The sequence below is a fragment of the Doryrhamphus excisus genome, chromosome 23 (assembly GCF_030265055.1).
Source record: "Doryrhamphus excisus isolate RoL2022-K1 chromosome 23, RoL_Dexc_1.0, whole genome shotgun sequence".
Taxonomy (NCBI): Eukaryota; Metazoa; Chordata; class Actinopteri; order Syngnathiformes; family Syngnathidae; genus Doryrhamphus; species Doryrhamphus excisus.
This window is the reverse complement of record NC_080488.1, coordinates 3270920-3295101: the sequence shown is the minus strand read 5'-3', so window position 1 is coordinate 3295101 and position 24182 is coordinate 3270920. Positions and strand designations below refer to the sequence as shown.

The 24182-nt window shown below is 39.0% G+C and overlaps 1 protein-coding gene across 1 annotated transcript in view; it reads right to left on the bottom strand.

Moving 5' to 3' along the window:
* Window positions 1-24182, bottom strand: part of LOC131110289 (collagen alpha-1(XXIII) chain) — a 132315-nt gene that overhangs the window by 47174 nt on the left and 60959 nt on the right. The window lies entirely within an intron of this gene.

Below are 24182 nucleotides of genomic sequence, written 5' to 3'. Positions count from 1 at the left end.
GATCACACGTTTTGTGTCATCTCATCGGTAGATAAATGAGTGACGGTGCCACTGCTGCTTTACTTAGATCGGATTCATTCGATATTCCGACTTCTGCTTCGTTCAGCCATCTGGGGAAAGACGTTCCGGTGTCGGTGGGAAGTCTGGTCAGGTTGTAAAAAAAATAAGAGGGTCGTGAGGAGTGGAGGATGTGATGTGGCCACATTTACGGAGTCGTGAATCATTCTGACACCTCAACCGGTTTACGTCAGTATTGATCCAGGAACTGGATGCAACACTGAAAATTCACTTTTTATTCAGGAATATAACCTTTTAATAGTTCAATTCCACCCAGGATAAGCGGTATAAAATGAATGAATTAATGAGTTCTCCTATTTTGTGTGGAAGTGGTAACTTTTTGGGTTCTTATTTTGTCTTATTTTGTGTGGAGTTTGCATGACCCTCGTGAGGATAAGCGGTAGAAAATGAATGAATGAATGAGTTCTCCTCCTATTTTGTGTGGAAGTGGTAACTTTTTGGCTTCTTATTTTGTCTTTCCCCACCCTCGGCCATCTCTGTGTGGAGTTTGCATGTTCTCCCCGTGCATGCGTGGGTTTTTTCCAGTTTCCTCCCACATTCCAAAAACATGCTAGGTTAATTAGCGACTCCAAATTGTCCATAGGTATGAATGTGAGTGTGAATGGTTGTTTGTCTATATGTGCCCTGTGATTGGCTGGCCACCAGTCCAGGGTGTACCCTGCCTCTCACCCCGAAGACAGCTGGGATAGGCTCCAGCACCCCCGACCACGACCCTTGTGAGGATAATCGGTAGAAAATGAATGAATGAATGAGTTCTCCTCCTATTTTGTGTGGAAGTGGTAACTTTTTGGCTTCTTATTTTGTCTTTCCTCACCCTTCGGCCATCTCTGTGTGAAGTTTGCATGTTCTCCCCGTGCATGCGTGGGTTTTTTCCAGGTACTCCGGCTTCCGCCCACATTCCAAAAACATGCTAGGTTAATTAGTGACTCCAAATTGTCCATAGGTATGAATGTGAGTGTGAATGGTTGTTTGTCTATATGTGCCCTGTGATTGGCTGGCGACCAGTTCAGGGTGTACCCTGCCTCTCACCCCGAAGACAGCTGGGATAGGCTCCAGCACCCCCAACCACGACCCTTGTGAGGATAAGCGGTAGAAAATGAATAAATGAATGAGTTCTCCTCCTATTTTGTGTGGAAGTGGTAACTTTTTGGCTTCTTATTTTGTCTTTCCCCACCCTCGGCCATCTCTGTGTGGAGTTTGCATGTTCTCCCCGTGCATGCGTGGGTTTTCTCCGGGTACTCCGTTTTTTTTCCGACATTCGAAAAACATGCTAGGTTAATTAGCGACTCCAAATTGTCCATAGGTATGAATGTGAGTGTGAATGGTTGTTTGTCTATATGTGCCCTGTGATTGGCTGGCGACTAGTTCAGGGTGTACCAGCAAGTTGAAGTATTTGTGATTTTAGAAATAAGGAGTTAGTATGTTCTCTGTAGGACAGCAGACTGGTGCTAAAAGTCTGCATGGGTCCCTGCAAGTCACAGCTAATGTGAGTCGAAGGCACGACAGGACCCGCCCCCACATGAGACAAGCGGAAAGAGACAAATGGAGTCAAAACAATGAAAACCTAAACTGGCACCGGTAAAAGTCAACTCATGACTCCAAAGTGGATCCAAGCATCAACACGGAACACTTCATAGCCGGTTTTTGTTTTGCCGACAACTGATAAATGTATCCGTGTTTACCGCGTTTGTTTACGGCAAATCGTGCATGATTAAAAACAACCAATCAAATCCTTCTTCTGAGTGCTTGTGAATGTGACTGGAAAAATCGGCGAACACCCTCGCGTGACAATACTCGAAATGGACTAAACCCACCCAAACAAACCGATAAATCACACAAATGTTCACACAAATACACCGACACAATGCTAATGCTAGCGTGTGATTATTGTTCAGCATTACAACAACAGTATTGTTTATAAAATGGCTTCTTTAAAACATGTAATAATAGTATATCTTAAAGTTTGATCTACTTTTAAGTTAGCTTCAAGTGTTCTATTAATCCGTTGTTAAAATGCTGGGAATGACAATAAGAGTTATTTTTGCAGACAAGCCAAGTTTGGGACCACCGGTGTTGCAAAAACATCCCGGATGCCTGAAGGTGTGAAATCCAGGCCTCTCGGAGAATAAACACAAGGGTTAACACGCCAAGCCACGCCAAGCCACGCACACACGCAGAGCACACGCTAGGAAAACAATTGGGTCACCTGAAGGAGCACGGCCAAATAATAAATACTAATATGTATTCTCCGGAGGGCTGCACGGTGATCGAGTGGTTAGCGTGCAGACAACACAGCTAGGTGACCTGAGTTCAATTCAGCTCTCGGTTATCTCTGTGTGGAGTTTGCATGTTTCTCCGGTACCTCCCACATTCCAAAAACATGCTAGGTTAATTAGCGACTCCAAATTGTCCATAGGTATGAATGTGAGTGTGAATGGTTGTTTGTCTATATGTGCCCTGTGATTGGCTGGCCACCAGTCCAGGGTGTACCTTGCACAAAGAAAACTGGGATAGGCTCCAGCACCTCCTGCGACCCTCGTGAGGATAAGCGGTACAAAATGAATGAATGAATGAGTTCTCCTCCTATGTTGTGTGGAAGTGGTAATTTTTTTGAATTCTTATTTTGTCTTTCCCCACCCTCGGCCATCTCTGTGTGGAGTTTGCATGTTCTCCCCGTGCATGTGTGGGTTTTCTCCGGGTACTCCGGTTTTCTCCCACATTCCAAAAACATGCTAGGTTAATTAGCGACTCCAAATTGTCCATAAGTATGAATGTGAGTGTGAATGGTTGTTTGTCTATATGTGCCCTGTGATTGGCTGGCTCGCGACCAGTCCAGGGTGTACCCCGCCTCTCGCATGAAGACAGCTGGGATAGGCTCCAGCTTCTCGTGAGGATAAGCAGTAGAAAATGAATGAATGTTTTATCCAGTTATATTCTTTATTTAATCCTAAATATGTTCCTGGTTTGGTGCTCTGGAACATGTTAAAGCAAAACCAGAGAACAAAGCACCAAGAAGGGTGTGTGTGTGTGTGTGAGTGGGGGGGGGGGGGGGGGGGGGGGGTCCTCTACAGTATATTGTAAAGTCTGTTAATCACCATAACTTTAAACTTCAGCATCTGTGCTGATGTGAGATCCATGCCTGAGGTAACATAGTGGAACTAAGTCAACCCACTCACTCTCTCTCCAATGATCAAGACATTTTTTTTTTTACCGTGTATACGGCGCCTCTAATCCCCTCAGCTATTACCCTTAAGTGTCGTCTTGCTCTGCTTTGTATCACCTCTTCGGTCACACCTAAAGCGGACATGACACTGTGGATGTGGTCAAGGTGAGAGCATGCAATAGTGATTTTGGAGACCGGTTCAATCACGACCTTATGACACACTACAACATGTTATACCCACTCTTTTAGTCTGTCAAATATATATATATAATATCTATGACCCAATTTATCCCCCCCCCCCCCCAGTATGTAAAAACACAGGCAGTGAATGTACTGTAACTGGATTATTCCCAGAGTCAATGTTACAGTTACTGATGCAGCACTTCAGTGACTTGGATGGATATGAAACAGTCAAAAGTTAAATCATCGGTTTAACACATGAAGCAGGCTTTGTAAATTTTAATTTTAATTTTTAAAATTTTGATTTTAATTTTAAAAAATTTAATTTTTAAAATTTAAATTTAAAAAATTTTGATTTTGAAAATAATAATTATTTTTTGCTCCCTCCTTGTTAAAGCCTCGTAAGATGAAAGCGGACAACGATTTAATTTTAATTTTAATTTTAATTTTAATTTTAATTTTAATTTTAATTTTAATTTTAATTTTGAAAATAATAATTATTTTTTTCCCTCCTCGTTAAAGCTTTGTAAGATGAAAGCGGACAATGATTTAATTTTAATTTTAATTTTAATTTTAATTTTAATTTTAATTTTAATTTTAATTTTAATTTTAATTTTAATTTTAATTTTAATTTTAATTTAATTTGTTTAAATTTAAAACATTTTAATTTAAAACATTTTAATTTTGAAAATAATTACTTTTTTCTCCCTCCTCGTTAAAGCCTCGTAAGATGAAAGCGGACAACGATTTGTAGCAGATAACAGCTAAGAAACGCGTCAACACTTTGGGAAACAGTTTTGTCTCACAAGCTAACAAAACGATTTCTGGAAGAAACTCTCGGGTCTGGAAGCCATTAACCACGATAAACGAGAACTTACTGTATCACACTACTTACCTAAGAACTTTATTTATCCGTTAGGAAATTAATTTGTGCAGAGCATCAAAACCGTGTGCAGTTCATGTACCCAACAATACAACATAAAACACTAACAGTTCAATTGGTTATTTTTAGCCTTATGCATTATTTTAGCTGTTTGTGATCATTACTTAAAGTGATACCGCTATAATGTAAAGGGGAATATTCATTAACAAGCAATGCTTTATTGATAAATATCAACATTCCTGCAGCTTTGTAGCACCAGACAGCTGCAGATATGTTAGATAGCCTTTCTGTGCACTAATAAAAAAGCACAGAAAGGCTTTCATATTGTGGTGACCTTGCATGGAGGTCGAATGAGGGCATGCAGGCAAACACTAGTGACGCACAGCTGCAGCGGGAGCGACGCAACAAGTCATCATCTCGCTCATTTCACTCCACACGTCCTCATCTAACGCCCTCATCCAAAGTCAGCACGTTTACTATTTGATGTCATGGAATTTATTCTTTACACTTTCAAGCTAGCTGCACCTGCTTCTTGCCAAACGATTGAAAACAAAACATTACAATCTTTTACGGGCTGATCAGTGATTTAAAAAAAAAAAACAACCCCGCCGAGGTACACCGAGCGTACACCGACCGGCCCGAAGCTGGGACTAAACAGTGCAGATGGTTTGAAGCCACTCTTGCATGAACAGTTTCAGCTTTCCGTTCTAGTCTGCCAGAACCACAGTAAAACTAGCAGGCTGGTTCCTAGCATACAGGAGTACCAGGTCAAAGGTCATAGGGTACATCGCTAAATGAATACATACAGTAGACGCTTGTTTATGGTGCATTTAATTAATTTTTGTCGACGTAGTGAAGGTTATTGTTCAATTTTGCTAGCTAAAGATAAGAGCTAAAACAAACACATAGTCTCAAAAATGCAAACAAAAGATTGGTCCACACTGATTGGTCCAGGACTCCAGCCTCTTACACAATCTTTAGTGTATAAAAACACAGCCGGGCAGGGAAATGAAGGGTGCTTTTTTTTTTGCAGCTACGCTGTAATAAGACCCGCTTACTTGTAGGTATACAGGGACTGCAAATAAGCCCAAATGTCTATATCAGGTATTGTTGTCAGGAATAAACAATGTGGTTCTCATTCTATGATTTGGTTCTTTAAGATCCCCTTATTCTCTATTCGAAACCCACTTAGAGTCCTCAGGGGGAGTTCAAGCAAGGGCAGTGGCGAAAGCTGATTGGTCCAGGACTCCAGCCTCAGGACTCCAGCCTCGAGTGTATAAAAGACCGGACAGGGAAAGGAAGGGTGCTTTTTTTGCAGCTATGTTGTAATAAGGCCCGCTTACTTGTAGGTATACAGGGACTGCAAATAAGCCCAAATGTCTATATTAGGATTTGTTGTCAGGAATAAACGATCTGGTTCTCATTCTATGATTTGGTTCTTTAAGATTCCCTTATTCTCTATTCGAAACCCACTTAGAGTCGTAGGAATCACTGTTAATATTCATATTTTCATAGTTAGAGCATAGAATTAGGGAAAGGAACAGTGTTTTTTTGCAGCTGCGCTGTAATAAGACCCGCTTACTTGTAGGTATACAGGGACTGCAGATAAGCCCGGATGTCTGAAACCCACTTAGCGTCCTCAGGGGGAGGATTTCTACAGTAGGAATCACTGTTAATATTCATATTTTCATAGTTACAGCATAGAATTAGGGAAAGGAAGGGTGCTTTTTTGCAGCTGTGCTGTAATAAGACACACTTACTTGTAGGTATACAGGGACTGTAGATAAGCCCAGATGTCTGAAACCCACTTAGCGTCCTCAGGGGGAGGATTTCTACAGTAGGAATCACTGTTAATATTCATATTTTCATAGTTAGGTTATATAATTAGGGAAAGGAACGGTGTTTTTTTGCAGCTGCGCTGTAATAAGACCCGCTTACTTGTAGGTATACAGGGACTGCAGATAAGCCCGGTTGTCTGAAACCCACTTAGCGTCCTCAGGGGGGGGATTTCTACACTTCTCCATTCAAAGGAGTCTGATTCGGCCATCAATGATGAGAATGGAGGACAGCAACAGTTTTTTTTTTTGTTTTTGTTTTTACAACGTTCCACACAACTCACACAAGCCTAATTGATTGCACAAACTCACATTATAGTATTTATGCATACATGACAGCTTCCTGGATGTGCATGATTGCTCCGGCGTGTGTGACCTCCACTACCGAGACTGATGGAGGCCATAAATCTGCCGCTGTGACCTCCGAACCCAATACGGAAATTCACATTTTCTTTCCTCGGCCGAGAGAGGTTATGAACGTTATAAACACGTGTTTTCACTTCATCTTGCATGGCGGTATTATAATCAATCCCCTAGCTTGATCAGCACACACCTCTTACGGTTGAGAGTTGGAGTCAAACCCGAGAGGAGCCTCGTGTTGCCGTGTTGGCTCAACACTTCCTAGATGTCACCTTCCTGTTCGCTTCTCACGCCCGTCTGCTGCTCTGTCAGTCACCTCTGCTGTCATTTTGTGTCACACTTTGGTATTCGCCACTTGCATCAGCAACACTTGTCAGGGTTTCATCTTTCATCATCATACCTACAGAAGCATGCTTGCCCTCTGCGATGCCTGTAATTTACTAAAAAAAAAAAGCATGACCCTCTGCCATGCCACAAACAAACAACTGCGGCCATGGGCTCCCTCTAGAGTTGTGATGTGTAACTGACATACTTGAGGTTCTACTAAATGTTTTTTCAGATCATGAACCAAATTAAAATTTTCATCACATGACAACACAACTGAACAGAAAATTCAGTTTTCAATGAAATTTTTTGTCATTAAAAAAAGGAGAAAATAAATCTTTGGGACTCCAGCTAACCACAGTGAGAGCCATTATCTCTGGTGAGTTCAGTGGTGAACTCATTCGACGACTCATCCAAAAGGTCACAAAAGACCCCACAACAACATCCAACAGAACGGAAGTCCTCGCTTGCCATATAATCAACCAAATATCGAACAGAATTTTTATTCATTTTATAGTAATTCCGGATCAAAAATGTATATTTATAATCCAAAATTTAAATTTTAGTCAATGACAACACAACTGAACAGAAAATGCAGTTTTCAATCAAACTTTTTATCATTAAAAAAGGAGAAAATAAATAATTTGGGACTCCAGCCAACCACAGTGAGAGCCATTATCACCAAAAACACAAAAACAAGGAACAGTGGTGAACCTTGTTCCCAGGAGTGGCATAACAACGACTCATCCAAGAGGTCACAAAAGACCCCACAACAACATCCAACAGAACGGAAGTCCTCGCTTGCCATAAAATCAACCAAATATCGAACAGAATTTGTATTCATTTTATAGTAATTCCGGATCAAAAATGTATATTTATAATACAAAATTTAAATTTTAGTCAATGACAACACAACTTTGGGACTCCAGCTAACCACAGTGAGAGCCATTCTCTCCAAAAACACAAAAACAAGGATAAGTGACCCTTGTGAGGATAAACGTTAGAAAATGAATGAGTTCTCCTCCTATTTTGTGTGGAAGTGGTAACTTTTTGGCTTCTTATTTTGTCTTTCCCCACCCTCGGCCATCTCTGTGTGGAGTTTGCATGTTCTCCCCGTGCATGTGTGGGTTTTCTCCGGGTACTCCGGTTTCCTCCCACATTCCAAAAACATGCTAGGTTAATTAGCGACTCCAAATTGTCCATAGGTATGAATGTGAGTGTGAATGGTTGTTTGTCTATATGTGCCCTGTGATTGGCTGGCCACCAGTCCAGGGTGTACCCCGCTTCTCGCACGAAGACAGCTGGGATAGGCTCCAGCACCCATACGACCCTTGTGAGGATAAGCGTTAGAAAATGAATGAATGAATTGTCCTCCTATTTTGTGTGGAAGTGGTAACTTTTTGGCTTATTTTTTCTTTCCTCACTCTCGGCCATCTCTGCGTGGAGTTAGCATGTTCTCCCCGTGCACGCATGGGGACTCTGGTTTCCTCCCACATTCCAAAAACATGCTAGGTTAATTAGCGACTCCAAATTGCCCATAGGTATGAATGTGAGTGTGAATGGTTGTTTGTCTATATGTGCCCTGTGATTGGCTGGCCACCAGTCCAGGGTGCCTCTCACCCGAAGACAGCTGGCATAGACTCCAGCAACCCCCGCGACCCTCGTGAGGATAAGCGTTAGAAAATGAATGAATGAATGAGTTGTCCTCCTATTTTGTGTGGAAGTGGTAACTTTTTGGCTTCTTATTTTGTCTTTCCCCACCCTCGGCCATCTCTGTGTGGAGTTTGCATGTTCTACCTGTGCATGCGTGGGTTTTCTCCGGGTACTCCGGTTTCCTCCCGAATTCCAAAAACATGCTAGGTTAATTAGCGACTCCAAATTGTCCATAGGTATGAATGTGAGTGTGAATGGTTGTTTGCAAACCGAATGATGTCTGATGCAGAAATGTCGACTCCTGAAAAGCGGCTGGGCGAAAGACTAAACAAATGTAGCGTAGCATTAGCTCTCATGCAGACTGGGTGTGTGTGTGTGTGTGTGTGTTTGAACCGCTGCCACAAGACATCACAACAAGCGTTCCCATCGGAGACTGGCGCTGGCGTGTTATGGTAGGAATGGATACCGCAAAAAGACGACAACTTCCTCTCCCTTTGGGTCTTTCATAACAGCATTAGATGACAGATATCAAAATATTATGCAGAGCTGGTAACTGTGTTTGGACATGGAGCGGTGCAAACATAAAAAAAGCCCAAAGGGGGGGGTAAGCGAGGGGGGGTTTGGACCTCTCAGGGATAAGCATGGATTGAATTTGCTGCAGAATTGTCATTAGCTTCCCGTTTTAGACACACAAAATGTGCTATGAACTTGGCTCTTCTACCATGCTTGGAGAAATAAACAGGCTTAGAATAATTCAGCAATACATAAATATTCCAGGGAGGGAGACACGATTGCTTCCAGGTGTGGATGCACATTTGACCACCAACTGCTCAAGCATCCCCTCGCCTTCCTTTCACTGCGCTGAGAATTTATGCTAGTTTACCACAAAGCGATGACTTTCGCTTTTATACATCCTCCCTTTTGTCTATTTTTTTTGTCTATTTATATCTTTGTCGATATTATATAATATAATAATAATAATTATATATAATTATATTACATTATTTTACATTAAATTACATTACATTTTATTTTATATTTTATTATATTTGTTATATTTTATTACATTTTATTATTATTATTATATTATTATTATATACTTTGAACATGTGTACGTTTATATATACATGTATTTTTATTTGTCTTGATTTTGGTTGGTTTCTCCCTTTTTCCGGAATATGAATATGCGACCTGAGATTGTCTATTTATACCTTTGTCGATATTATATAAATCTATATTATAATATATAATATAATCTATTTTATATATAATTATATTATATATATTATATTATTTAATTATATTATAATAATATATATTGTTATAATTATATTATTTATATATATATATTATTTATTATATTATTTTACATTAAATTACATTACATTTTATTATTATTATTATATTATTATATATTTTGAACATGTGTACGTTTATATATACATATGTATTTTTATTTGTATTGATTTTGGTTGGTTTCTCCCTTTTTCCGGAATATGAACGAGATTGTCTATTTATACCTTTGTCAATATTATATAAATCTATATTATATTATAATATATAATATAATATATTTTATATATAATTATATTATATATATTATATTATTTAATTATATTATAATATATATTATTATATAATATATTATTATAATTATATTATATATATATTATTTTACATTCAATTACATTACATTTTATTTTATATTTTATTATATTTGTTATATTATATTTTATTACATTTTATTATTATTATTATATTATTATATATATTGAACATATGTATTATATATATTATATTATTATAATATATATTATGTATAATTATATTACATTATATTATATTATTTTACATTAAATTACATTACATTTTATTTAATATTTTATTATATTTGTTATATTATATTTTATTGTCTATTTATAGCTTTGTCGATCTGCAGCCGGGATACGCAACACAGCAACACAAAAACACAAAAACAACAGCCATTATTCTCCAAACAATTCAACCCCGAAGAGTCTATTTTCCTCTCTCTTCAGTCTTTCTCTGTGGTCGGAAATGTTTCCTTAATGGCTTCCTGTAACGTTCCCAGAGTCCCCAGTGTATGTTCAACCATCCTTAAGGGGAGCCTCGTCTGGGCGCCCAGATTGGGTCCAACAATGTAATCAAGACATGCGCTGCTGAGCCTCGGAATATCCTAAAACGCACACCACACGTGAGTCTGCATTGAAGGTGAGGTCAAAGCATCGTTCACGTGTTATGGCCCGCTTTCAGGAAGCGTGACTTCATTTCAAAATAAACTGTCACATGGGGGGTGTTTTATGTCCAGCTACCTGTCCATGTGAGGACGCTCAATAAGTTCTCTCGGGAAAAGGAAGACATTCATTTTTCCTTGAGACTTATGTTTGTGTGTGTGTTTCCTATTCGGAAAAAAACTCGATTTTCACCTCTGTGAGACCTTGCGCAATCATCGAGAATCAGCACCTCGGGGCAACGAGGCTGCTCTAAGTTGAGCAGCCGTCGTGTTGCTTTCAAGGCCCCGCCTCTGGGACTGTAGTTACATACAATGGTACTGACTGTTAGCACTATAATGAATGGCTATTAAATGGCACAGAATGAAGGAAAGGCATTAGGTAATATGGGATTATTAGGCTGGCTTATTAGCAGTCATCCATGTTGTTTTGGTTCAGTGAGCTAGGACAGCTGTTGCGGAACACGTGTGTGTAACAGAACACAGGGAAAAATGGAGGGGGGGGGTACTATTTTCCTTTTCATGTACATGTTGTAATATATTCATTTATTGATGCATTAACATTTGTTGATGGAGTCGTTCATTAGGACTCTGCAGACTTCACGGTGACGCTTTTTATGTTTCTACCGTATGTCAACAATGTACTTTGTGCTTTTTTATGTCTGTGCAATCCCGAAAAAAAAAACATTTTTAAACGTTTCCTGCATCGTACGGTAGAATATGACTCTTATTAATGCCTGCTTGGGTTCAGCGAGCTCGCCTCTAAGGTTCACGTGCACACACGTGCTCTACATCAGTGGTTCCCGAACCTTTTACAGCGGCGTACCCCTTCAGATATATTTTACCCCCATGTTTTTTCTTAATTAAATTTAAATAAACTGAATTTCGGATCAAAAATGTATATTTATAATCCACTCCCGCATCCACACTAATCTTAATTGAAAAGGTTTTCGTCTTTTTGCACTTAAATGTTTCAGATCATGAAGCAAATTAAAATTTTAGTCAATGACAACACAACTGAACAGAAAAAGCAGTTTCAAATGAAACTTTTTTATCATTAAAAAAGAGAAAATAATTTTTTGGGACTCCAGCCAACAACAGCGAGAGCCATTATCTACAAAAACAAGGAACAGTGGTGAACCTTGTTCCCAGGAGTGGCGCAGCGACGACTTATGGAAAGGGAGTGTCCCATGACATATGGCATAAAAGTAACATTTTAGAAAAAGAACAGTAAAATATGGTGGTGGTAGTGTGATGGTCTGGGGCCTTTTTTGCTGTGATAAATGGAACCATGAATTCTACTGTCTACCATAAAACATCTAAAGTAGAATGTCGGGCCATCTGTTCGTGACCTCAAGCTGAAAAAAAACCATTAAAATATGGTGGTGGTAGTGTGATGGTCTGGGGCTGTTTTGCTATGATAAATGGAACCATGAATTCTACTGTCTACCAAAAAACATCTAAAGTAGAATGTCGGGCATCTGTTTGTGACCTTAAGCTGAAAAAGAACAGTAAAATATGGTGGTGGTAGTGTGATGGTATGGGGCCTATTTTGCTGTGATAAATGGAACCATGAATTTAACTGTCTATCAAAAAAATCAAAAGTAGAATGTCGGGCCATCTGTTTGTGACCTCAAGCTGAAACCCCCCCCCAGTAAAATATGGTGGTCGTAGTGTGATGGTCTGGGGCCGTTTTATTGTGATAATGGAACCATGAATTCTACTGTCTATCAAAAAAAATCTAAAGTAGAATGTCGGGCCATCTGTTCGTGAACTCAAGCTGAAAAAAAACCCCAGTAAAATATGGTGGTGGTAGTGTGATGGTCTTGGGCCGTTTTGCTGTGATAAATGGAACCATGAATTCTACTGTCTACCAAAAAAAATCTAAAGTAGAATGTCGGGCCATCTGTTTGTATCACAGCAAAACGGTCACAGACCATCACACTACCACCACCATATTTTACTGTTCTTTTTCTTTTTCTGTTCTTTTTACTGTCTACCAAAAAACATCTAAAGTAGAATGTTGGGCCATCTTTTTGTGACCTCAAGCTGAAAAAAAAAAAAAACAGTAAAATATGGTGGTGGTAGTGTGATGGTCTGGGGCATCCACTCCTGCATCCACTCTAATCCTAATTGCACACACTCGAACACGAACGCAACCCCACTAAGGTGTCCTGCATTATATCATATACAGAAGCATATGTGCGTTCAAGCAAAGACATCCATCTCAGGTAACCGCAGCACCAATGCTCTTCAGCTGCGGCCCGCCACAACATCAACTTGTCTAAACTTACACTTCCTTTCATGTGTGCTTGACCCACGCGTCAGATCAGACCTCTGCGGGGGGGGGGGGGGGGGGTTGGGGGCGACGATGGCTCTTCTACGGGCTTCAATAATGCGAGGAGAAAGTGTTCCCTTTCATTCAAATCATGTGTTGTGTAGTTGCTGTAAACAACAGGCAGAACAGAGGCAGCCTTTGATTTGATAACAAGCGTGTTTGCCATATTTTGACATCTGGGAAGGCTTTCATTTTCACGGTAGTGAAGAACGCCATTTATAGCGTCTTTTTTTTTCTTATATGGCCGCACCGTGATTTATTTGTACTTCAAATATGCATCAGAATACACTGGGAAGAATGATATGAGTTTTAAAGCACTAGGATTCCATTTCTAACCACAAGGTTAATATTTGACCCAACAGTCAATTCACATTATTTTCTACAGAAAAATGAAGTCAAAATTCAAGACAATAAAGCAAATACATTAAATATTAAGATAAATGTGTTGTATGGTGACAACATGTTTAGTTTAGTTTAGTTTAGTTTAGTTCAAACATAAAAAACATCCAAGCACAACAAACCAACCAAAATCAATACAAATAAAAATACATATGTATATATAAACATACACATGTTCGAAATATATAATAATAATAAAATATAATAAAATATAACAAATATAAATAAAATAAATAAAATGTAATAACAAATATGAATAAAATAAATGAAATATAATATATATATAATATTATAATGAAATATGTTTATATAAAAAATAAAATAAAATAAAATAAAATAAAATAAAATAAAATAAAATAAAATAAAATAAAATAAAATAAAATAAAATAAAATAAAATAAAATAAAAAACATCCAAGCACAACAAACCAACCAAAATCAATACAAATAAAAATACATATGTATATATAAACATACACATGTTCGAAATATATAATAATAATATAATAATAATAAAATCTAATAAAATCTAATATAACAAAATGTAATAAAATAATAAACTAATAATATATTATATAAATTAAAATCAAATAAACTGTAATAATAATAACAATAATAATAATAATAAAATATTAAGAAAATAAAAATAAAATAATAATAAAAAAATAAAAAATAATAATAATCATAACAATCATAATGGTAATAATAATCATAACAATCATAATAGTAATAATAATAATGTTAATAATGTTAATATTAATAATGTTAATAATATTAATAATATTAATAATATTAATAATATTAATAATATTAATAATATTAATAATATTAATAATAATATGTAATATGTAATATGTAATATAGCATTGTTTCGGGTGAAGGTCAGCCCTCGAGTGAAGAAGAGCAGAGACAATATGGGACGCTTTAGAGGAAGAACATCACTCCTTCCTGCTCAGTGTCTGTCTGTTCCCCCGGGTGGAGGTCGGGGACAGAACATGAGTGCTGACAGGAGAAGATATGGCCAGAACCCAACTCAACATGGAGAACAGGGGTGACATAAATCACTCTTGGCTGCCCCCATCCACCCCTCACACCCCCACTCCCTTGCATGGATTGACTAACCAGACTGAAGGCTTCAAACGTTGTGATTGAGTGAGGTGAAAATCATCTTGTGTCAAGATGTACGTGCTGTGAAGGACACATCGATGTTTGGGCTCGTTTTTAGCCGGAAAAGGAATGATGTGGTGTGTTTACAAAGCTTTATTGACTACTTTAAACCTGCACCAGATGTTGGCAAAACACGCTGAACTTTGCAACTGGGACGCATCTAAACATTGGAGGCGGGACTCATCTGCATGCTCATTGTCCTAATTGCAGTTTGTGGTCGTAACTTAGCTAAAAGCTAAGTTGCAGCATGATAATGCACAGCCCCATGTTGCATGGATCTGTACACAATTCAGGGAGGCTGAAAACATCCCAGTTCTGGCATGTCACCTGTTGCAGGTGTTTGGGATGCTGTGGATTAGCGTGTATGAGACATTGTTAGAGTGGTTATCCAGCAACTTTGCACCGCCATTGAAGAGTGGACCAACAGTCCACAAACCAGAATTAACAACCTCATCAAAGTTAAATAAATCTAATGAGCGCATTTTTGTAAAGTAATAAAATAAAATAATATAAAAAATAATATAAAAAATAATATAAATAAATTAAATTAAATAAATTAAATAAATTAAATAAATTAAATAAATTAAATAATAATAAACATTTTCAACTTCAAATTCACACTACTGTTAGTGGAAACATACACTCAAATCTTCAAAAACAAGCTAAAACACCAGACAGTTGTTATCCAGCAACTTTGCACCGCCATTGAAGAGTTGACCAACAATCCATAAACCACAATTAACAACCTGATCAAAGTTAAATAAATCTAATGAGCGCATTTTTATAAAGTAATAAAATAAAATAATATAAAAAATAAATTAAATAAATTAAATAAATAACAATTTTCAACTTCAAATTCACACTACTGTTAGTGGAAACATACACTCAAATCTTCAAAAACAAACTAAAACACCAGTCTAAGTGATTCCCTGACAGACTGTCAGACTTGTGCACTGTCACTACCTCCTCTCCAGTTCAAGTCCTGCGTGTCCAACAGGGGTGCAGAGTTAAAAGTGGGCCGACCTGCTGGTTCTGATTAGCTTGTTTGCTTTCTATGGACCTGAGAGAAGGAAGTTCCCCTGCGAGGGCTCAGCGTCAACAGTCCACCCTTTGCTGCCTCGCTACAAGATCTCCAATGGTACAAGTACTAGATGTGCGTGTGTGTCGATGGTACTGCACTTTTATGATGAAAAATGTATGTAAAAGTAACATTTTAGAAAAAATATGGTGGTGGTAGTGTGATGACCTTGGGCCGTTTTGCTATGATAAATAGAACCATGAATTCTACTGTCTACCAAAAAACATCTCAAGTAGAATGTCGGGCCATCTGTTTGTGACCTCAAGCTGAAAAAAAAACATTAAAATATGGTGGTGGTAGTGTGATACTCTGGGGCTGTTTTGCTATGATAAATGGAACCATGAATTCTACTGTCTACCAAAAAACATCTAAAGTAGAATGTCGGGCCATCTGTTCATGACATCATGCTGAAAAAGAACAGTAAAATATGGTGGTGGTAGTATGATGGTCTGGGGCCTTTTTTGCTGTGATAAATGGAACCCATGAATTCTACTGTCTACCAAAAAACATCTAAAGTAGAATGTCGGGCCATCTGTTCGTAACCTCAAGCTGAAACAGTAAAATATGGTGGCGGTAGTGTGATGGTCTTGGGCCTTTTGCTGTAATAAATTAACCATGAATACTACTGTCTAACAAAAAACATCTAAAGTAGAATGTCGGGCCATTTGTTTGTGACCTCAAGTTAAATAAGAACAGTAAAATATGGTGGTGGTAGTGTGATGGTCTGGGGCCGTTTTGCTGTAATAAATTGAACAATGAATTCTACTGTCTACCAAAATACATCTAAAGTAGAATGTCGGGCCATCTGTTTGTGACCTAAAGCTGAAAAAGAACAGTAAAATATGGTGGTGGTAGTGTAATGGTCTGGGGTTGTTTTGCTGTGATAAATGGAACCATGAATTCTACTGTCTACCAAAAAACATCTAAAGTAGAATGTCAGGCCATTTGTTTGTGACCTCAAGTTGAATAAGAACAGTAAAATATGGTGGTGGTAGTGTAATGGTCTGGGGTTGTTTTGCTGTGATAAATGGAACCATGAATTCTACTGTCTACCAAAAAACATCTAAAGTAGAATGTCAGGCCATCTGTTTGTGACCTCAAGTTGAATAAGAACAGTAAAGTATGGTGGTGGTAGTGTGATGGTCTTGAGCTTTTTTTGCTGTAATAAATGGAGCCATGAATTCTGTCTACCAAAATACATCTAAAGTAGAATGTCGGGCCATCTGTTCGTGACCTCAAGCTGAAAAAGAAGAGTAAAATATGGTGGTGGTAGTGTGAAACATGCCACAAAAAAGCCACAAATAGTCTCTAAACGATGTTGGAATGTGGAGCTAATGCATCGAGACCCAGGCAACATACCTGCGGTGGTGCTTGGTTATAAGCTGTGCGGAACGTGTGTGTGTGTGTGTGTGTGTGTGTGTTGCAACGGGATCGCTTAGGGAACAACACATGGCAGGAGTGAATGGAGAGAAATGCAGATGATGCTAACTGTGTTGCCAGAAAATTTGAAAAGTTCTTGCAACATCTCTTCATGGAATTCTGCCTCAAGCCAGGATTGATCTCCTGGACCCCTGGGCTTCCAGTACACTGTAGTGGACCTGCATCATGCCAGACTGCGCTATGCTGAGCAGGGGGGGGGGGGGGTCTAGTGTTACAGTCTATTTGTCACAGGTCAGCGATGGTCTCAGGTTAATCATAACCTGTGGTCCACAACCTCCAAATAGACACGTCTGGACATGGTTAGCTGCAGTCCCACGCTGGAGATCGAATGAACAATGGCCGAACATGTAAACCTGAAAAGACGGAATGTGTGTGCGTTCACGAGACAATGGAAATCTAACACGTAAAAATCCATGCGTGCTCAAACAATGTGCTGCCCTGAGGCTAATCAACAACCCGACGAACAACCAGCAGGCCTGGGATGCATCATGGATGTATTTCTTATTTCTCTTCAGTTGGTTGCATCCTCTCACAGCTAGGAGACCAGGGTTCAATTCCACCCTCGGGTATCTCTGTTGTTCTCCCCGTGCATGCATGGGTTTTCCTCGGGTACTCCGTTTTCCTCCCACATTCCAAAAACATGCTAGGTTAATTAGCGACTCCAAATTGTCCATAGGTATGAATGTGAGTGTGAATGGTTGTTTGTCTATATGTGCCCTGTGATTGGCTGGCCACCAGTCCAGGGTGTACCCTGCCTCTCGCCCGAAGACAGCTGGGATAGGCTCCAGCACCCCCGCGACCCTCTTAAGGAAAGGCGGTAGTAAATGAATAAATGAGTTCTACTCCTATTTTGTGTGGAAGTGGTAACTTTTTAGATTCTTATTTTGTTTTTCCCCACCCTCGGCCATCTCTGTGTGGAGTTTGCATGTTCTCCCCGTGCATGCGTGGGTTTTCTAAGGGTACTCTGGTTTCCTCCCACATTCCAAAAACATGCTAGGTTAATTAGCGACTCCAAATTGTCCATAGGTATGAATGTGAGTGTGAATGGTTGTTTGTCTATATGAGCCCTGTGATTGGCTGGCCACCAGTCCAGGGTGTAGACCGCCTCTCGCCTGAAGACAGCTAGGATAGGCTCCAGCACCAGGCGGTAGAAAATGAATGAATGAATAAATGAGTTCTCCTCCTATTTTGTGTGGAAGTGGTAACTTTTTGGCTTGAATGAATGAATGAATGGTTGCATCCTTTCAGTTCTAACATCCTTGCATCATCTTCTCATGGCATTCCCAGGCTTTCTCTCCCACGCCTCTACCCCCCCTCCCCACCCCCCAACTGTTTATATGGAGCGTGGAAGCTGCAATACTTTGAGGAAACCCATGCATGCACATTAAACCCCTCAATCTCCTGAATGGGCAGCCACCACTAGACCGCTGTGTAGCGTCTCTCTATTTTTTCCCAGGTAGCTCAGAGCTAGCTAAACTTCACACAATTCACGGAAGCTGAAAACATCCCAGTTCTGGCATGTCGCCTGTTGCAGGTGTTTGGGATGCTGTGGATTAGCGTGTATGACACATTGTTAAGTTGTTATCCAGCAACTTTGCACAGCCATTGAAGAGTGGACTACCAATCCACAATTAACAACCTGATCAAAGTTAAATAAATCTAATGAGCACATTTTTGTAAAGTAATAAAATAAGATAATATAAAAAAAATAATATAATAAATAAAATTAATATAATAAATAAAATAAATTAAATACATTAAAGAAATTAAAGAAATTAAAGACATTAAAGAAATTAAAGAAATTAAAGAAATTAAAGAAATTAAAGAAATTAAAGAAATTAAATAAATTCACATCACGTGATTCTTGTTGGTTCGTAATATAAAAAAATTAATATCATATAAATTAAATAAATTCACATCACGTGATTCCTGTTGGTTCGTAATATAAAAAAATTAATATCATATAAATTAAATAAATTAACATCACGTGATTCTTGTTGGTTCGTAATATAAAAAAATAAAATAAATAAAATAAATAAAATAAATAAAATAAATAAAATAAATAAAATAAATAAAATAAATAAAATAAATTCACATCACGTGATTCTTGTTGGTTCGTAATATAAAAAAATTGTGTAATATAAATTAAATAAATTAAATAAATTCACATCACATCATTCTTGTTGGTTGGTAATATAAAAAATGTATATAATAAAATAAATAAAATAAATAAAATAAATAAAATAAATAAAATAAATAAAATAAATAAAATAAATAAAATAAATTCACATCACGTGATTCTTGTTGGTTCGTAATATAAAAAATTAATATAATAAAATAAATAAAATCACATCACGTGATTCTTGTTGGTTTGTAATATAAAAAAATAATATAATAAATTAAATAAATTCACATCACATGATTCTTGTTGGTTCGTTCGGGAAAAGTTTAAAAACTTTGAAAGCCTAAGGGAACTTCACACCATTCACTTTGCATCAGCCGGCATTGGAACTCGACTTTTCATCGCAGCCCGTTTATGCAGAACTCTCATGATACCGACATTGCTTCAAGATGTATCCTACTACACTCCGTAAGCTCGTTGATACGAACGTTGAAAAGACTCCAAATTCCATTCCAAAATTTGATAAACATGTCCATACATTCTTAAATCTCTGCGCAGATTTGCCCGACTATCAGTCAATCAAAACATATAGAAAGAGGTTATTTCCAATTGCGCTCATTTATCTAAAGAGCTGATTATTACTGTGGCGGTTAGTCGATGTATGCGACTGATTTCCTGCCTGACCAAGCCTGAAATCCTCCAAAGATGTTCCTAATGCCAATTCAAAGCGCTCCCAGCCTCAAACCTAACTGTCAATCATGGCCCGAAATCACTTTGGACTTTGTCGAGCTCATATTTCATTGACACACGGTCTGCCAGTAATCACTCTAACGAGCTGCGACACAGCGAAGCAGTATCGACTTAATCGCTCGATGTCACGCCGATGAGATAAATGACGTCATCGGACTTCATCAAAGCAAACGGAAAATGACAAGAGTGAGATTATGTGGCTGGCTTTGGTGAGAAGCGTCGGTACGTTGCGGCAGTGGAAGTGGGCGATGCATGTGGTCGGAGCGGGTGATGGAAGCGTTTAAGGAAATGGACAATTTTGATGAATCAATACGATGTGTTCGAGGACGGAGGTCTGGCTGACAGGCGGTAACACAAAACCTTCCCGTTTTCTATGTTTCTATGAAAGGTTTGATGCAATGTGCATGTGGGTCGGGAAGGACGGGACAGGACGGGACGGGAAAGGGACTGCACACAAATGAAAATCGGAGGATGTTTCTTCTGGGAAAACAAATGACGAGATGGCCAAAAAAAGATTTGAGCAGCACAGCTCAAACCAGATGAAAAAATTTAATACTTTGGCTGTTCTACAAGGTCATTGGACGATCACAACAATTAAAACCAAACGGCTCACAAGAACACGAAGAGAGCTAGCCGACTGTCATGCTAACCATTCATTCATTCATTTTCTGGAGTCGCTAATTAACCTAGCATGTTTTTGGAATGTGGGAGGAAACCGGAGTACCCGGAGAAACCCCACACATGCACGGGAAGAACATGCAAACTCCACACAGAGATGGCCGAGGGTGGGGAAAGACAAAATAAGAAGCCAAAAAGTTACCACTTCCACACAAAATAGGAGGAGAACTCATTCATTCATTCATTTTCTACCGCCTATCCTCACGAGGGTCGCGGGGATGCTGGAGCCTATCCCAGCTGTCTTCGGGTGAGAGGCAAGGTACACCCTGGACTGGTCGCCAATCAGCCAATCACAGGGCACATATAGACAAACAACCATTCACACTCACATTCATACCTATGGACAATTTGGAGTCGCCAATTAACCTAGCATGTTTTTGGAATGTGGGAGGAAACCGGAGTACCCGGAGAAAACCCACACATGCACGGGAAGAACATGCAAACTCCACACAAAGATGGCCGAGGGTGGAGAAAGACAAAATAAGAAGTCAAAAAGTTACCACTTCCACACAAAATAGGAGGAGAACTCATTCATTCATTCATTTTCTACCGCTTATCATCACAAGTGTTGCCGGGGGTGCTGGAGCCTATCCCAGCTGTCTTCGGGCGAGAGGCAAGTTACACCCTGGACTGGTGGCCAGCCAATCACAGGGCACATATAGACAAACAACCATTCACACTCACATTCATACCTATGGACAATTTGGAGTCGCCAAATAACCTAGCATGTTTTTGGAATGTGGGAGGAAACCGGAGTACCCGGAGAAAACCCACGCATGCACGGGGAGAAAATTCTCCCCCTAAAAAAAGTACAGCTTTCCTTTAAGCTGAACTCCATTATAAAGGCAAGAAGAGCAGCTGTTCACCATTGGATTCACTGCAAAATAAATCAGATGCAGGATTTCCTCATTTTGAAGCCACATGAGAGCTGCAGCTTAAAAAAAAAAACACTTTCCAGCAATCGACTTGTTGTTCCTGGACTTTTTTTTCCCTCTATACTCCATCCTTTATAAAGTACAGAGTGAAAGTAAAGTACAGAAGTGTGTGCTTTATTAATTTCCGAAAACAGGAAATGTTGCCATGGGGGTGGGGGGGTGGGGGGGGTGCGATAATGTCCTAGGATGTCCTGCTTTCACTACCTGAGAGCGATAAGACATTCAACAAGATGATAGTCTTCACCTCTACATTCAAAACATTCATTAATTTTCTATCACTTATCCTCATGAGGGTCGCGGGAAGTGCTGGAGCCTATCCCAGTCGTCTTTGGGTGAGAGGCGGGGTACACCCTGGACTGGTGGCCAGCCAATCACAGGGCACATATAGACAAACAACCATTCACACTCACATTCATACCTATGGATAATTTGGAGTCGCTAATTAACCTAGCATGTTTTTGGAATGTGGGAGGAAACCGGAGTAAACCCACACATGTACGGGGAGAACATGCAAACTCCACACAGAGATGGCCGAGGGTGGGGAAAGACAAAATAAGAAGCCAAAAAGTTACCACTTCCACACAAAATAGGAGAACTCATTCTTTCATTCATTTTCTACCGCTTATCCCCACGAGGATAGTGCTGGAGCCTATCCCAGCTGTTTTGAGGCAAGAGGCGGGGTACACCATGGACTGGTGGCCAGCCAATCACAGGGCACATATAGACAAACAACCATTCACACTCACATTCATACCTACAGACAATTAGCCAATTAACCTAGCATGTTTTTGGAATGTGGGAGGAAAACCCACATGCACGGGGAGAACATGCAAACTCCACACAAAGATGGCCGAGGGTGTGGAAAGACAAAATAAGAAGCCAAAAAGTTACCACTTCCACACAAAATAGGAGGAGAACTCATTCATTCATTCATTTTCTACCGCTTATCCTCATGAGGGTTGCGGGGGTGCTGGAGCCTATCCCAGCTTCCTGCTCACATCGTCATCATCAGCCCACAGAACAATATGTAAACAACAAACAGCTCCAGACCCACAAGCCCCCCCCCTCCTCTATTTGATGTCGGTAATTGATAGTCAGGCCTCATCTCTTCTTCCCCGCAGCGACGATGTAATCCACTTAGAATGTAACCGATGCCGGCAGCACGGCGAAGAGCGCGGAGATGAGCAAAAAGAAGTTACGCGTCTGGGAATGTCCAGCGAGGGTCTCAAAACGCCGACACAGATGGGCAGAGCGCCGCCGACGCCGCCTCTCGGGGCAAATGCTACATCCTGTTTGCGGCCAGAGGAGATACAACCGGTGCCGGAGGTCAACACGGCGGAGGTCAGAGGTCGGGGAGGTCACGTAACCTCACCTCAGTTGCAGACAGTGGAACAAACCTGTTCAAATGCCTCAGGAGTAAGGGATACCAAGCATGGCAGGCTAGGATGCACTATGTGGACAAAAGGGAGCCAATACATGGTTGGCTGCCTTTCTAGTGGACATCATTTTTACATGTTTGCCAGAATTTTTTTTTCCTCAGTTTTCAAAATAAATGTTAAAAATCATATTTAGAAGGTCGTAAAAAGGTTTTCAAAGCTCTAACTACAATATTTTCTATTTATAAGTAATGAATCCTATCCTACTTCACGGAAATTCACTTATCACTGTCAGTAACAAATTAACGGTGATTGTTTATAAGCTATAAATCCTATCTTACTTCACGGAAATTCACTTATCACTGTCAGTAACCAATTAACAATGATTGTCTATAAGCTATAAATCCTATCTTACTTCACGGAAATTCACTTATAACTGTCAGTAACCAATTAACGGTGATTGATTAAGTGGGTGTTCTGTCAAGTGCGTTGAGCTGTGGGAGAAATTTCAAGTCCGTCCTACTCAGGGCATTAATTTTTTTTTCCTCAGTTTTCAAAATAAATGTTAAAAATCATATTTAGAAGGTCGTAAACAGTTTTTTAAAGCTCTAACTTCAATATATGCTATTTATAAGTAATGAATCCTACCCTACTTCACAGAAATTCACTTATCACTGTAACCAATTAACGATGATTGTTTATAAGCTATAAATCCTATCTTACTTCACGGAAATTCACTTATCATGGTCTGTAACCAATTAACGGTGACTGATTATGTGGGTGTTCTGTCAAGTGCGTTGAGCTGTGTGAGAAATTTCAAGTCAGTCCTACTCACGGCATGAATTTTTTTTCTCAGTTTTCAAAATAAATCATATTTAGAAGGTCGTAAACAGGTTTTTAAAGCTCTAACTACAATATATTCTATCTATAAGTAACGAATCCTATCCTACTTCACGGAAATTCACTTATCACTGTCTGTAACCAATTAATGGTGATTGATTCGTCAAAAAAAAAAACTCGCAGTTTTCAAAATAAATGTTAAAAATCATATTTAGAAGGTCTTCAAAGCTCTAACTACAATATATTCTATTTATAAGTAACCAATCCCACCCTACTTCACGGAAATTCACTTATCACTGTCAGTTAACTATTAATGGTGATTAACTGTTATTAGTCG